At 43.0% G+C, this 14,474-nt stretch overlaps 1 long non-coding RNA gene across 1 annotated transcript in view; it reads right to left on the reverse strand.

The window, feature by feature from the left end:
- Window positions 1–5,254, reverse strand: part of LOC115289127 — a 42,505-nt gene extending 37,251 nt beyond the window's left edge. Inside the window, exon 1 of the long non-coding RNA XR_003907397.1 lies at window positions 5,166–5,254. This is a non-coding gene — a long non-coding RNA (uncharacterized LOC115289127). The remainder of the gene's footprint in view (window positions 1–5,165) is intronic.
- Between the last annotated feature and the right edge of the window lie 9,220 nt (window positions 5,255–14,474).

The raw sequence follows: 14,474 nt of genomic DNA on the forward strand, positions 1-14,474 counted from the left end.
TCTGGAAAACAGTGTGGAGGTTCCTCAAAAAACTATCGGTAGAACTCCCTTATGACCCAGCAATAGCATTGCTGGGGATTTACCCAAGAGAGACAGAAATGCTGATACATAGGAGCACATGTACCCCAATGTTCATAGCGGCACTGTCAACAATAGCCAAACCATGGAAGGAGCCTAAATGTCCATCACCTGACGAATGGATCAAGAAGATGTGGTATATGTACACAATGGAGTACTACATGGCAATGAGAGGGAATGACATATGGCGGGGGAGGGAGAGAGAGTTGGGGAGAGAGAAGGATGCAGAACTTGAGAGACCATTGAATGCTGAGAATGAACTGAGGGTTGAAGGGGAAGGGGGAAGAGAGGTGGTGGTGATGGTGGAGGGCCCTTAAGGGGAAGAGCACTGGGTGTTGTATGGAAAACAATTTGACAATAAAATATTATGGAAAAAAAAAGAAAACAAATAATGAAGGGGCACCTGGGTGGCTCGATCAGTTAAGTGTCCGACTTCAGCTTAGGTCAGGATTTCACAGCTCATGAGTTCAAGCCCCGCATTGGGCTCTGAGTTGACAGTGCAGAGCCTGGAGCCTGCTTCGGATTTTGTGTCTCCCTCTTTCTTTGCCCTTCCTCCACTTACACTCTCTCTTTTTCTCTCTCAAAAGTAAATAAACATTTGTAAAAAGTTAAAAAAATAAAAAAGAAAATGAACAGGCAAGTCACGGACTGGGAATATGTAATTGAGATGTATGTATACATCAAGTAGACAAACTCAGAATATATATGGAATTTCCATAGCTCAACAACACAAAGACAAAACCCCCCATTATTATTTTTGTTTTTGTTTTTGAGAGACAGATGTGTGTGTGTGTGTGTGAGAGAGAGAGAGAGAGAGAGAAAGAGAGAGAGAGAGAGAGAGAGAGAGAGAGAGAGAGAGAGAGAGAGAGAGAGAGAGAGAGAATCTTGAGCAGACTTCATGCCCAGTGTGGAGCCCAACACAGCACTTGATCCCAGGACTATGAGATCATGACCTGAGCTGAAATCACGAGTTTGAAGTTTAACCAACTGAACCACCCGGGTGCCTCAAAAACCTCATTTAAAAGAAACTCCACAAAAGAGGAACTACAAATGCTCAGTAAGTATATGAAAAGATGCTCAACAGCATTAGTTATCAATTGAGTGGAAAGTAAAACTACAAAAAGGCATCACTTTACACCTACTTTGATGGTTAAAATGAAAGAGAGTGACATAGCAGATATGGGACCTGACGCTGAGTACCTATAACTCTTGTACATTGCCAGTGGGGGGCATAAAAACTATCTAGCAATTTCTTATGAAATTAAACATACACCTACTTGGAAATTCCCTCTAGAATTCTTGCCACTGGTTATTTACCCAAGCAAAAAGGAAACAGGGTCCACAACTGAGACTTGCACATAAATGTTCAGAGTTATTGATGATAGTTCAGAACTGGAAAAAAGACATATTATCAGTAAAAGAAAGGATAAATGCATTGTAGTGTATCCTTATAATGCAATACCATTCAACAGTAAAAATGAATGAACCTCTAGAGCACACAATAGCATGGATGAATCTCAAAAACATGCTGAGTGAAAAAAATCATGTATAAATATATACAAAAAGTGTGCATATTGTATAAAATTCGAAAACAGACAAAAGTAATCTATTGTGATAGAAATCATAACTGTGGTTGCCACGTTGGAGGGTGAAGTGTGGGATTGGCTGGAAAGGGGGCATTAAAGAACTTTCTAGAGTGATCCATATGATGGGGGAGAATAAGTATTCATTTGTCAAAACTCACTGATCTGTGCACCACGTGGTACGTGAATTAAAAAGGAAGATGAGTCTCTTACATAGTAACCACCAGAAATTGCACTCCTTCCTGAATCACAAATTCAAACATCCTACTGAAACTTCATTCTTCTTGATTTTGTGGAGCTCTCCATCTTGATGGCCCCAACATTTTTCTCTGTATCTGCCACTCTCTTTTCTTTACTTCCCTCTACCAGGATGAGGTCCATGCCCATTATTATTACTGCTCCCTTGAAGACAACCTCAACTCTTTCGCCTCTTTTCTTTCTATTCCATTTACCAGTTGCAGCTCAACCCTGCATGAAGCAAGCCACTGCTTGCTCTGTGCCTGCTTGCATGCAGTTGAGTGCTTCTGGGAAAACTCCCACAACTGAGTAGACTGGTGTGATCTAGTTCTGTGATGACCAACCTTCTTCTCAGCTCATGATTCCAACTTCACTACTGAGACAAGCTTATTTTGTTCTCCTCAAGGAATATTCTAGCTGTACTCATTCCATACTGTGTTCCTCTTAGCTAACCACTTTAACTTGTATTAATTTTTTTAAAACCCCAAAACAACATAAAATAAAGTCTATCCATTTCTCCCGAAAACCAAATCCAAACTCCTCATGGCATCACCACCCAATTTTCCTTCTCTCTTTTGTCTGGGAGGTGGTATCCTCCTCTCCTCTGCAAAGTCAGGGCCCCATTGGTGCCCTGGATCCCACCCTATTTTTGCCTTATGCAACTGTTGCTTTGTTAGGGCTTCTGCTGTCACTCTCTTTAACCCTTAGCTCTCTATTGGCTCTATTCAATAAATATTCAAACACCAGTATACCCCACTACTCTCCAGCTATTGCCCTGAACTCACTTCCCTACTTAGCTGCTCATTTAAGAACTTCTGGGTCATATCCTTATATCTTATTTTTCCTTCAGTATATTCAATTTTGCTTCTGCCCCTTCCCCACCACAGAAATTGATCTTGTTAGTGTGCTTCATGTTGTCATGCCAGTGATGATTTCTCTGTCCTCCTTTTACTGGAACTTTCTGTGGCATTCTAGTCTGTTAACTACTACCTTCTTTCTTGGAATGCTATGCTTCCTCTCTTGACTTCCATGAAAGCAAACTCCCTTGATTTTCTCCTAACTCCTGGTCTCAGACTTCTTTGCCAACACCTCCACTTCCTCCCCTGCCTGAATTTTAACACTTGAGTTCCAGGGAGCAGTCCATGGCCCTCTTCCTCATTCCTAAATCCTCATTCCATGCATTCATATTTTTATCTCTTATGATTCTTAAATGCTTATCTGTAGCCCAGCTCTTTCTTCTGGTCCTCAGACTCCTGTATTCAATGAGTTTTACTTGGTATTTCTAACTTTGATGACTCACAGAAGTCCCTACATTAACGTGTCCCAGAGTAAACAATTGATTTCCCCATTTTCACCCCTCCATTATTCTTCAACGTTTGGGTCCATTGCACCAAGGCAGAACCAGCTTCATGTTTCCTGTAACCTTTTTCTTTTGTCCCCTTCCCCTCACCACACATTCTAATTCATCACAAATTGCTATGGATTTTATCTGTAAAACATGTCTTGAAATTATCACTGATATGTCCAAATTCCTGTGCACAGATCTAAACCAAGCTACCCTCACCTCTTGTCTGACTTCTGCCTAACCTCCAATCAGTCTTCCTATTTTACCTCTTGACCTCCTTCAATCCACTCCCCATGTAACAGCCAGAATGATTAATTAAAGGAGTGTAAGATTATATCTCCCACTCACCTATAACCTCTCCCATCCCATTGAAAACTATCAAGGATGTATTTCACTTAAAACACAACCTAAAAACCATTATCATGGTCTCAAGGCCACACATGATATAGTTTTCCTTACCAGCTTCCCCTTGAAATGCTTTTCCACTCATTCACTATTTCAGTTTCCTTCTTCACCATAGTACCTGGAGTAACCGACCTCCTCCCTTTCAGGGAGTTTGTACAACCTGTTCTCTCTGCCTGGAACATTCTTGCTGCCACTCTTTGCCTGGCTCCCTCTGAGTCAATACGTGCAGTTCCAACATCACTTCCTCACTATGACCTCTGTGTGTTTTTCTGTCTCTCGACAGCCCGGTATTTTCTATTGTTAACAGCCCAATTTGTAAATATTTGTTTAGTGCCAGTTTTCTCTAAAGTTGTTTAATACCCATGAAGGTAGAGACCAGCCCTGTTTTGTTTGCCCCCATATATCAGTAATTACAGTCCCTGGCCTGTAGTAGATACTCAATAAATATTTGTTGAATGAATTTATCATTTAATATAATATAAATAATGATTTTTCCAGGCTGGAATCAATTGTGTTTTTCTACAACTATTCCTAATCCCTTAATCCCTAATCCATGATGTATCACTCCTACAAAGTGCTAGTTCATAGCTGTCTGTATTTATATTTACTATGCTACTAATGGTAGATATTACTAATATTTCATTCTCCTCCACTTTGAGTTACAGGTAAGATTATATTTTCCTACTGTGTTAGTTATGGTTATTGCTTCTGATGGCTTCTGCTCCTCCATGTGATAAATTTATTACACCTCCTGACCCTTTGGCTTACTCACCAGTCTTCCTCATCTGACCTATAGTGCCTCTCTATTTGAAAGATTGTTTCTCTGATATCTGATATAGACCACAGGACTTATAAGAAAGGAGGTGTGCCACTTCTGAGAAGAAGCATTAGAGCCACTGCACCAATCCATAAATTCTCTTTTGCATCTATTGTCAGAATGGCAATGTCTCATGTAGGGGCTGCTCTTTTAGTTTGGATCCCAAGGCCTTACATGACCCCCAGGGAGCATGTTAACATGAGCAAGAAATAAATTACTTGTAAACCGTTGAGATTTGAGAGGCTAATTATGGTCACAGTTTAACCTAAACTAAGCTGCCTGATAGATTCATTTCCTTGAAAGTTAGATGTGGCCAACGTGACTGCTTTGGCCAACAAAATGTGAGCAGAAGTGATATGTATCACATCTAGGAGAATTTAGCTTGATCATGTCTCTCCAGACTTCAGAAGTCATGCCTTCAGGTCCAAATGCAGTGAATCAATAATGAATCAGCAACAAATGTAAAGAAGATTAGATATTGATGAACTTGGTAAGGAGAGAGAACATAAGATTGCCTGGAAAAAGATCTTCTGCACCTGATACAAAGGTGCCTTGACTCTCTCATCTAAATCTTTACTGCTGCCTTTGCATTTTCTGGCATAGGACTTGACCTACAAAGAAGTCCTGGATGGCAGAGACCACTTAATACCATCTCTGTTTCGCTTACCACTAGTGAAGTGAAGAAACTCTGTGTACTTACTGAGGCAGTACAGCCCAAGGAAAGCTCCCAGGAGGAGTCGATGCTTCCTCCCAGTCTCCTAGTGGTCACTGGTGTGTCTCAGTGTGGGACTCAGGGTCTTTCTCCTGGGAAGTACCTAGTTGACGTCACTGGTTTATTAATTGATGCATGTGGCCAGGAGGTTCTTAGGAAAGTGGCTAAAATACCTTACAAAATACTGCCAAGCTCCAACTTCTGCTTCAAGAAACATTTCCTGAATACCTGCTCTATTCCTGGCAGTTGACATTATTTCCTGTTAACCACCGGGTAAGGAAAATATTATCTCCATTAGACAGATGGTGACATTGTCTCAGAGAGTGTAGAAATCTTGCCCAAGAATGGAACGGTGTGATTGGAGAGCCTGGGTTTGAACACAAATATTTGAGTTCTAGTCTCTCAATCTCTCTCTTTCTGTCTCTTGCCCTGTCCCTGTCTCTGTCCCTCTCTCACTGTATGTTAGTGCCACTGCATATACCACCACTATCCTCTTAATATTTCCTTCTCTAGATCTCATCCCTCGAATCTTTTTCCTTGAATGCTCTTCCTACTGGCATGGTGTTAAAGGACAGTTTTCAGTCTCCTGAAAAGAGTTGTTGTGTGATAAAAATTGGTTCTTAGGAGTGTAATCAAAGATGCCAGGGAGCAAGATTTGAGAATCAAAATAGCAAAACCTTTCCTGACTCCTGTTGGTTATTCTAGCATGAGCTGTGATGGGCTGATGAGGGAAACCAGGGATTCATAGAGCTCCCAGTTGGAGCCACTGGCCCAAGACAGTCCTCTCATGGATGCTTCAGATGCTCAAGGCATCACCTAGTGTCCTTGTGAACACAGTGAGATGCTTCAGAGGAGGAGGCCAGCTAGGGGAGCCCTCTCCCCAGAATGCTTCCCAGTACCAACTGTGGACTTTTCAAGTTGGAGAACACACCATAATTAGGGAATATTCTGGGGCAGCTGGAGGCAACTATAGCTCAGACAAAGCCACTCACTGCTCCCACTTGCTGCTGTCATGTCTGTCCTGAAGTTGATGTGCAACTCTTGGAGGTGACTAATTGCTAGGGGGTGGTTCTGCCAAGGGTTTCAGGGCTGGCAGTAACTTGGGCCTCCAGAGATGTCCTGGTGAGAATTTGGATGACCTGCATGTATGTTAAGTTTTGTTCAGCAACAGAACTTCCAGTCATCCTCCCCACATTTTCCTTCCTTTCCATGGATGCTTGGAAGGAAAGGGATGGATCTTCAGGTCTTTACTGAGGGAGAAGGCAGGTGCTAGGCATGTGAAGATGGGTGCAAAGTTGGACTCTGTAATTCAGATCATGCCAATTACTGCTTCTTGGAGTTGATATCTGCTTCTTATACCCTATTCTTATACCCTGGAAAACTGGCCTTTACCAGCAGGAGCTAGACATTATCTTATTCCTTATCTCATCCCACAAAGACCAGTACAGCATCATATCACTTCCTCCACAGCCTAAAAGTGAGGAAGAGCTTCGTCATTCATGTCAAAGCAGAGAGGGACTAGAGTGTGGAAGCATTTGTTTTCTGAGGGGGCACAGTGGGAACCCAGGAAATCTTCTGGAGAGAAAGAGAGGTTCTGCTTGAGCAGCCAGCAGAGTATCTATTTACTCCTTTCCTTTAGAGAGGTGAGAACAGATTGTCTTAGCTTTCCAGGGCTTTCTTTGGAGCAGGGACAGAGAAGCCAATGGTCTGATACCTTCCTGCCAGGGCTGATCCACCTGACTTGATACAGTTAAGTTGGCATCATGCCTCTGGACATTATGAAACCACAGATGTGGACAAATGAGCCCAGCTCACCGTTCCTTTGCCTGGGGTTGGCTTTCTCTGAGCTACTTCCCAGAATCCTTCCTTGTCCTCTGCTAGACCAGTTCTCCTATCTGCCCTTTCTTTTCCTTATAATCTTTATCCCTCCATTCCTGAACTGCTTCCATCCCTTTAGCATTCCTTTAGGGAGTCTTTCAAATCCCCTTTGAAACATTCCTCATGAGAAAGCACCAAGCAATCATTGCTGATGGCAGAACTCCAAACCATGAGCAATTCTCATATGACCTGCAGTTTTCTGGAAAGTCTTACTTCACTTAAACCACAATTTCAGTAACTGGGGTTTACTTAATCCCAATCCCTAGGTTTTCATTGTTGGTGATTGCTATTTTGTGGAGGGTTTCTACCCTAAATTTTCCTTATTTGTCCAAATCCATTGTTAACTAGATCTCTGCACTGGTCAGTTCTCAGGGTCTACACAGTCTTCTGGGTCATGAGGAAAACATGGGTGCTCAAATTGTAATCTTGGGGATCCAGAAGAGTAAAAGGAGCACCTACATTGGAATTAAAAAACAGGTTCAAGTTCAAACTGAGGCTCACTCCCTCTTAGGTGAAATGAAAGGGGGGGCTTCATTTTAAAATGAAATTTCTTCAGTTGAAAATGGGGCTTATGATATCATGATATCATATATTATGATTTCTGAGCATACCACAAAGTGCTGTATATACTCAAAGAATCAAAAGACTGTACAAACCATAGTGCATGATATCATGGTGGAAAGGAAGAAAAAAGGAGAAGAGTAATAATACAAATAAGCAGCAGATCAAGAGGACTTTCTCTCCTGGATGGGAGGGGAGCAGACTCAGGCAAACCATGTGAGAAGAGTGAGTGCCTTTCCTTCTGCCTTCCTTAGCTGAGTAGAGGTCACTGAGCAAGTATTTACATATGGCTGCCATGTGTCACTGGGGATACAAAAATAAGCAAGATCAGATCTCTGTGTTATATGCCATACTAGAGGTAGGGATACAATATAATGGAAACAGATGAGAGAGCAATGGATTCCTGGATATGGCTGTGAATCTGAGGCTATGGGCCTGGAGGAACTGGTTGCATCTAAGTTGAGCTTTAGAGGATTCAGTAGGGGAAGGAGTGGGGAAAGGAAGTTCTAGCCTGAAGGAATGACCTGGGCAAAGGCATTGGGGTTTGGTGGTGAGTTCAGGGATCAGAGAGTAGTCTATTGGCCAAAAGATGGATTTTGTGGGGAGAGGTGGCCAGAAATGAGGCTGAAAGATGAGCAGGGCTTAGATGGTCTTGATCGCACATACAAGGGGCATGGCTCTCCTTTGTAGGGACAGGCTAGGCTGTCTTGGATGTGAGTTGGGAGCCAGTGTGGCAGGAACCTGAGTTATGTGGGGGCAAGCTATAAAAGGTGAGTGACATAGACAATGAGTGGTTACTTCCCTTAGGCCCAAAAAACTTCTAACCCAGTGGGGAGGGACATGAGCACAGGAAGGGCAGAGAAAGACCACCTCTCGCTGGTCCTCCAGGGGGGGCCATGGTGAGCCATCTTCTATCCTTGGTGAGTGTGGGTTTCAGAGTTACTGGGATGAGTTTGTAGGAGCCCCAGACCTTTCCAGCAAAAAAACTTCTTGTCACCTCCATTCACCAATGGATCTTTTAAGGGAGTCCACTCTATGCTTTGGTGGACAAGAGTCTCAGGCTGACAACATATTTTGTAATTCCACAAAACTGTCGGGAACATTTCAGAGGCTTGCTACTCAAGGATACTCCACATTAAGAAATATTGGTCCAAATGGTTACATGTAAAAATGGTTAAGTATGGAAGAAACCGGAGCACTTCCGTCACCTGATATCATTTTCTTTTCCTTGGTTACACCAATGCTAGATGAGAAATGGGAGTGTCTTTATAGCAAGGTACAACTTGCTCAGAGATGGGCAAGGTTCAGAGAACATGAACAAAAAGAGCTGTTGCACACTTTGGCAGGCTTTGTCTTGGGAAAGAAAGATGCAATTAAAAACAACAACAACAACAACAACAACAACAACAACAACAACAACAGTCTAAGCATTCAAGCATTATTCCAAGCATTGTCAAAACTGGAAGGGCCTGTGGAATTTTATAGATGGGAAGGGGTCTTGCCAAAAATGTCAGAGAGAGGAGCAGATCCTTGGCTGTCACCTGAGCCTCTTGTCTCCTACACAAGGACTCTTCCTGTGGCTTCATCTCAACCCAGTGCTTGGTTGCCAAAATTATCTAGATTAGTTGAATGGGGCCTCTGTATATTCATAACAAAGTTATAGAGAAGCTTGGGAAATGTGTGTGTGTGTGTGTGTGTGTGTGTGTGTGTGTGTGTGTGTGTGTACTTTTACATTTATATTTACTTTTTAAAAAATTTTTTAAATGTTTTATTTATTTTTGATACAGAGAGAGACAGAGCATGAAAGGGGGAGGGGCAGAGAGAGAAGGAGACACAGAATCTGAAGCAGGCTCCAGGCTCTGAGCTAGCTGTCAGCACAGAGCCTGACGCGGGGCTCGAACCCATGAATGTGAGATCTGACCTGAGCCGAAGCTGGAGGCTTAACCAACTGAGCCACCCAGGCGCTCCTATATTTACTTTTTAAAATATACATATATATTTGTGTGTGAGGGGTATTTTTGGTGGGGTTGGGGGACAAGTTCACAAGCTCTGCTCACAGATCCTCCATGGAAGCACTTCCATGAAAGACCCACCATGGAAACAAGGTGTTTCATTCCTTTCCTGGAGCTGCTACTTTATTGGCACTCCAGATGGGGCTACTGGCGCTGTGTGATTCATTCACAAGATTCTTGTCACCCCAGTTCCTACTTCCATGTGAGATTCTCAGAATAATGGTGATGATAAGATAGAAATAATGAATAGGGGACATTCAGCATAGGGAAGACACTGATAGTGATCAAGACTGAAAGACACATGCCAGGTCACTAAGGACTATTAGCCATTCTTGTCTGTCTACTCAACTGGAGAGAGAAGGCAGCCAAGAATCGCAGGGACAGGAAATCTGCTAAGGGGCCATGGAATACCCTTGAGGTAACTGTGGTTGCCATTTTACGTCCCCATCCTTGGCATCCTCTCCTATTCTCCTTTCCTTTAGGTCTTCTGTCTTCCTTGTCATCTAGAAGTCTATGACTTCTAGATTGGGCAGCTTCCAGGAACTCTGAGAGAAAGGTTTTCGCCCCCATATGAGACACCTCAGGCCCAGGTTCTTAAGTGTATCAATACCTCTGGTTCTCCGGAGAGAAAAGGGCCCAAGTTGGCTTGCTGGGTAGACCCTGCCTTCTCCTTCTCTGCACACCCTGGGCCTGGGGTTCTGGGGGGACTGGTGGCTGTAGTGCACAAGTTGCATTTCATCTGTTTCTCCAGGCAGAGTGAGGCTTAGACCTGGTCCCCCACGGGTCAAAGTATCAGATGGGTGACAGCTAAGACTGGATTCCCTTCCCGCAGTCTGGTTCTTCTCTCTCCCTCTAACTTTTTTACATTCTACATTTCTTTGGGAATGTAGGACTTCCCAATATGATCGTAATCAGATACCTGCCTTCTGTTCACTGGGTGTTCTTGGTCCTCAGAGCACTTTACAGGGACCATGAGAGTAAAAACAGCTGTAAACCATCTCTGCATGGATTTTCAGAAGACAGGCCTCAAGGCCAGTGCCTGCTGCAGCCCCACGGACACCAGACTCCTGCTGTGTTCTCCTCAGCTGCCCCCACTCAGGGCCGTTTCTAAATGCTGGTTCTTCCATAGCAGTTAAGTGACAACTTTGTCAAGGAAGCAGTTTCTCTCCTGCCTCCAACCCCTGTAACGGTAAAAGGACCATTCTGGCAGAAGTGTCTAGCTGGGAAAGCCTAGCCTCTGCTCTCTATGCTGTCAGAGGATTCTAGACTCAAAGGGACTTGGTTTAAATCCTGGTTCCCCCTTACCAGACATGTGAGTTACTTAACCCCTCTGAGCCCAGACAGCTTCCTTATATAGAAAACAAGGAATTATATCTAGGTCATAGGGGTATTGTGCAAAGTAAATGAGATCCATATAGAATGACTACCTCAGGACCCGGTACGTATTCACGACCTCATAAATCTTTGTCCTCTTCAAAATGTCTCCCACTGTGGAAGTGATTTAGCTTTGGCCAGTAGACTAGCCTCAGGCCTGGAGACCTCCCATTGCAGCATTTATAGCCAGAGCCATATATTCTCCTAAAGAGCTTCCCGTTGTTAAATCAGGAAGGAGATGAGGATGTCTTAATTTCTCCACCTGTCACGAAATGTATTAAAACAAAGCTAACAGTATAAGCAGCCCCTGAAAGCTGTCAGTGGGCATTTCTCAGTGCACTGCGATATGGATGGGGCAGCCTACCTCATGAGGTTAAACCCCATGCTTCAGAAAACTAGCAGATCTCACATCCTGAGACTTGGGGATTACTCACAGATGGCCCAAATCTCAAATATTAACCCTCAGATGCAATGATCAGCTGGCTTTAATGGCTCTGGAGAAAAGGGTAGACCTCTTTCAAAAGTGTGACACAGGTGCCATTGGCAGAGGACAGTACAGCCCAGGCAGGGACAAGACCGCAGTGAAGGACACCTGAGGACGGAAGCCTTCAGGCAGAAGGTGACTCCAGTTTCCACATCCTCTCCCTGAGCACTGCAAAAACTAAACCTTCCAGAGAACACGTCTGAGGTGGCTAGCTTGCCTCTGCCCCTGATTACTGTGGGGACTCTGCCCTGTTTTTGTTTGTATGCCTTAGGATATTAACAGTGGTTTCGTGGACTTTTATTTTTCCCCAGAAGAGAAGGAGTTCCTTCCTTTTTAAAAGGAAAATCAAATAACAGCATTAGCAACACTATGTTCCGGTAAAGCATTCTGGTTCAAGGACAAATTTAGAATGGGAACAGCAGGTGATCTCCCTGAGGACTCCTGCACCCTGAGTCGACATCTGAGAGACTCCAGTAATAAAACTGGGTCGGGAGGCAGTGCTGGGAGAGCTGAAGGAAGCTCTCAAATTTTCATATGATAAATACTTTGAGGATATCAGTATTCAAGACTGAATTCTGCATCTCTGCACTGGGGAGTGTTGATATTTGGAGGAAAGGTAAGTTTTGGGTCAGCAGTGCTGGCTCAGGGATCCTGGCTTATCTGTAAGGTACAGTGAGGTGCTCTTTAAGCCTCTCTGATGCTACAGTTGATCAATGCTCCATACAATGTCTGGGATATGGCAGTGTCCCAGTAACACTGATAAATGAGTGGATGTGTGACTCTTGCCTGGTGTAAAAATCTGCTCTGAAGCCAATCCTTAAAACAGAGTGTGGGGATGGGGACATTAAAGCCAAGGACCTGGGGATGAGACCAAAGTTGTCTTCTGTTCAGGAGCCCATGATCCTTGGTGACATTTCCACATACAGCTTTATAAGTGGACCAAGTCAGATATTCAAGCCCTGCTTACTTGCCTTTAATTAAAGCCACGTTCTGGCCTTGCCATTATTCATTCATTTGTTCTTCATTCATTATTCAACAAATATTTCTTTGAATAATTATTGTGACTATCATGTCCATGTTGTGTTTTTCACTGAAGAAAACAAATAAACATCTTTGTCCCTGGGAAACATATTGTATTAGTGTATGTAATATTAGTTGCTATAATAAACAATCCCAGAAATCTCAGTGTGTAAGCAGAATACAGCTTTATTTCTTGTTCCTATAAAGTGATATAGATGATGTGGGGGCCAACATGTACTATTTTGACATATTGATTATTTTGGATTAAAGTTATTTAAGAAACAACCAGAACAAGAAGACTATCCTGACTGCATCCCCAACCCCAGCCTTTGTCTCCAGAAAGCAGGCAATAAATTACCCCTGTGAAAGGGATCCTCTCTGTACCAAGACATCTTTGTCACCATAGGAAATTCAGGGTTAGAAGACTGTATAAACCTTGCTACTTTTACTAATTTACTACCCCAGTCTGAATTCTGTTTAGAATTCCTTACCAACTGAAGCTCTTGACCGTAAGTTTTCTTTGTCCTGTCAATTCCTCACAGACTTGTTTCTTTGTCTAAAAATAATAAACACTGCCTGGCTTGGTCATTTCTTTGGGTCCCAATTTTGTTATTGGACCTCCATGTGCAGGGAATTAAACTTTGTTTTTCTTTTTCTCCTGTTTATCTGTCATTTGTCAACTTAATTCTTAGACCATCTAGAAGCACTTTGAATAGTAGGGGGAGAAATCTTCCTTGCCAGTAGCTATGAGGGTGGTGGAAGGGAGTACTCAGGTTATTGTCTTTATTTTAATGTTTATTTATTTATTTTGAGAGAGAGAGAAAGAGAGTGCATGTGTGCATGAACAAAGGGTGGGTGGGAGAGTTAGAGAGAGAGAGAGAGAGAGGGAGAAAGAGAGAGAGAATGCCAAGCAGGCTTCATGCTATCAGCACAGAGTCCAACTCGGGGCTCAAACCCACAAACCATGAGATCATGACCTGAGTCAAAATCAAGAGCTAGATGCCTAATGGACTCAGCCCCCCAGGCTCCCCATATTACTATATTTTTTTAAGCACTCGGGCTGACTGGAAGCTCTGGCATTTTCAGTGTGTGGCTTCCGAGGTCATCCTGGGCATTGGCATTCACGATCAGACAGTGGGAGCACGAGAATGGGAGCCTGGATATTGTGAACATCGCATTCACCCATATTATATTCATCAGAACTCAGTCATAGGGGTTCCTCACTATAAGGGGATGGAAAATGGTGAGTGACCTCCTAGCAGAAACTCTTCATTAGAGAAGGAGGGCATGAATATTTGGTGAAAAGGTAGACATTTCTGCCATACTTACATTCTCTTGGGTGCAGAGAGAATAGGGTGCAGACAATAAACACATAAGTAAGTACATTGTATTGTATTTCAAATGATAAGAAGGAAAAAGAGTCAGGTGAGAGGAATAGGAGGTGCAAACAAATTGTGAAAATACTTTTTCTACATGGCTACTCATTGGGCCAATATTATCTACAGAGCAAATGTGAGTTGATCCTTTGCATGAGTAAGGGCTCTCTTTCCTGAGTTGTGCTGGAGCAGCTCAGATTGGAAAGAGAGACCTTAGAGTCTGTCCAGACAAGCCCATATTGTCATCACCACAAATGTCCCCAGGGTTATAGAGTTTAATGAGTACAAAAGACGTTATCAGAATACATAACAGATGCAGACAGATAAAGTGCCTTTAAATTGCTTCTGGGCTTTTTCTATTCCTTGAGCTTTTGTGTGCCTGCAGTAACTGACCCCGGGTGAAGTTCAGATGCTTTTAGTTTTGACTCTGTTTCTTTTTCAATAATACCGACTTTTTGATTCTTGGAGGATCTCCTTCCCAAATGCATATAGAATATCAAGTGTTGATTCCCTCCAAAGTAATAAAGGATTACTTGTTGCCAAGGAATACTAGCTGGTTATGTAATTTCAATGATAGAAGGTTAGTTGGAAA

This window comes from Suricata suricatta, chromosome 4 (assembly GCF_006229205.1).
Source record: "Suricata suricatta isolate VVHF042 chromosome 4, meerkat_22Aug2017_6uvM2_HiC, whole genome shotgun sequence".
NCBI classification, from domain to species: domain Eukaryota; kingdom Metazoa; phylum Chordata; class Mammalia; order Carnivora; family Herpestidae; genus Suricata; species Suricata suricatta.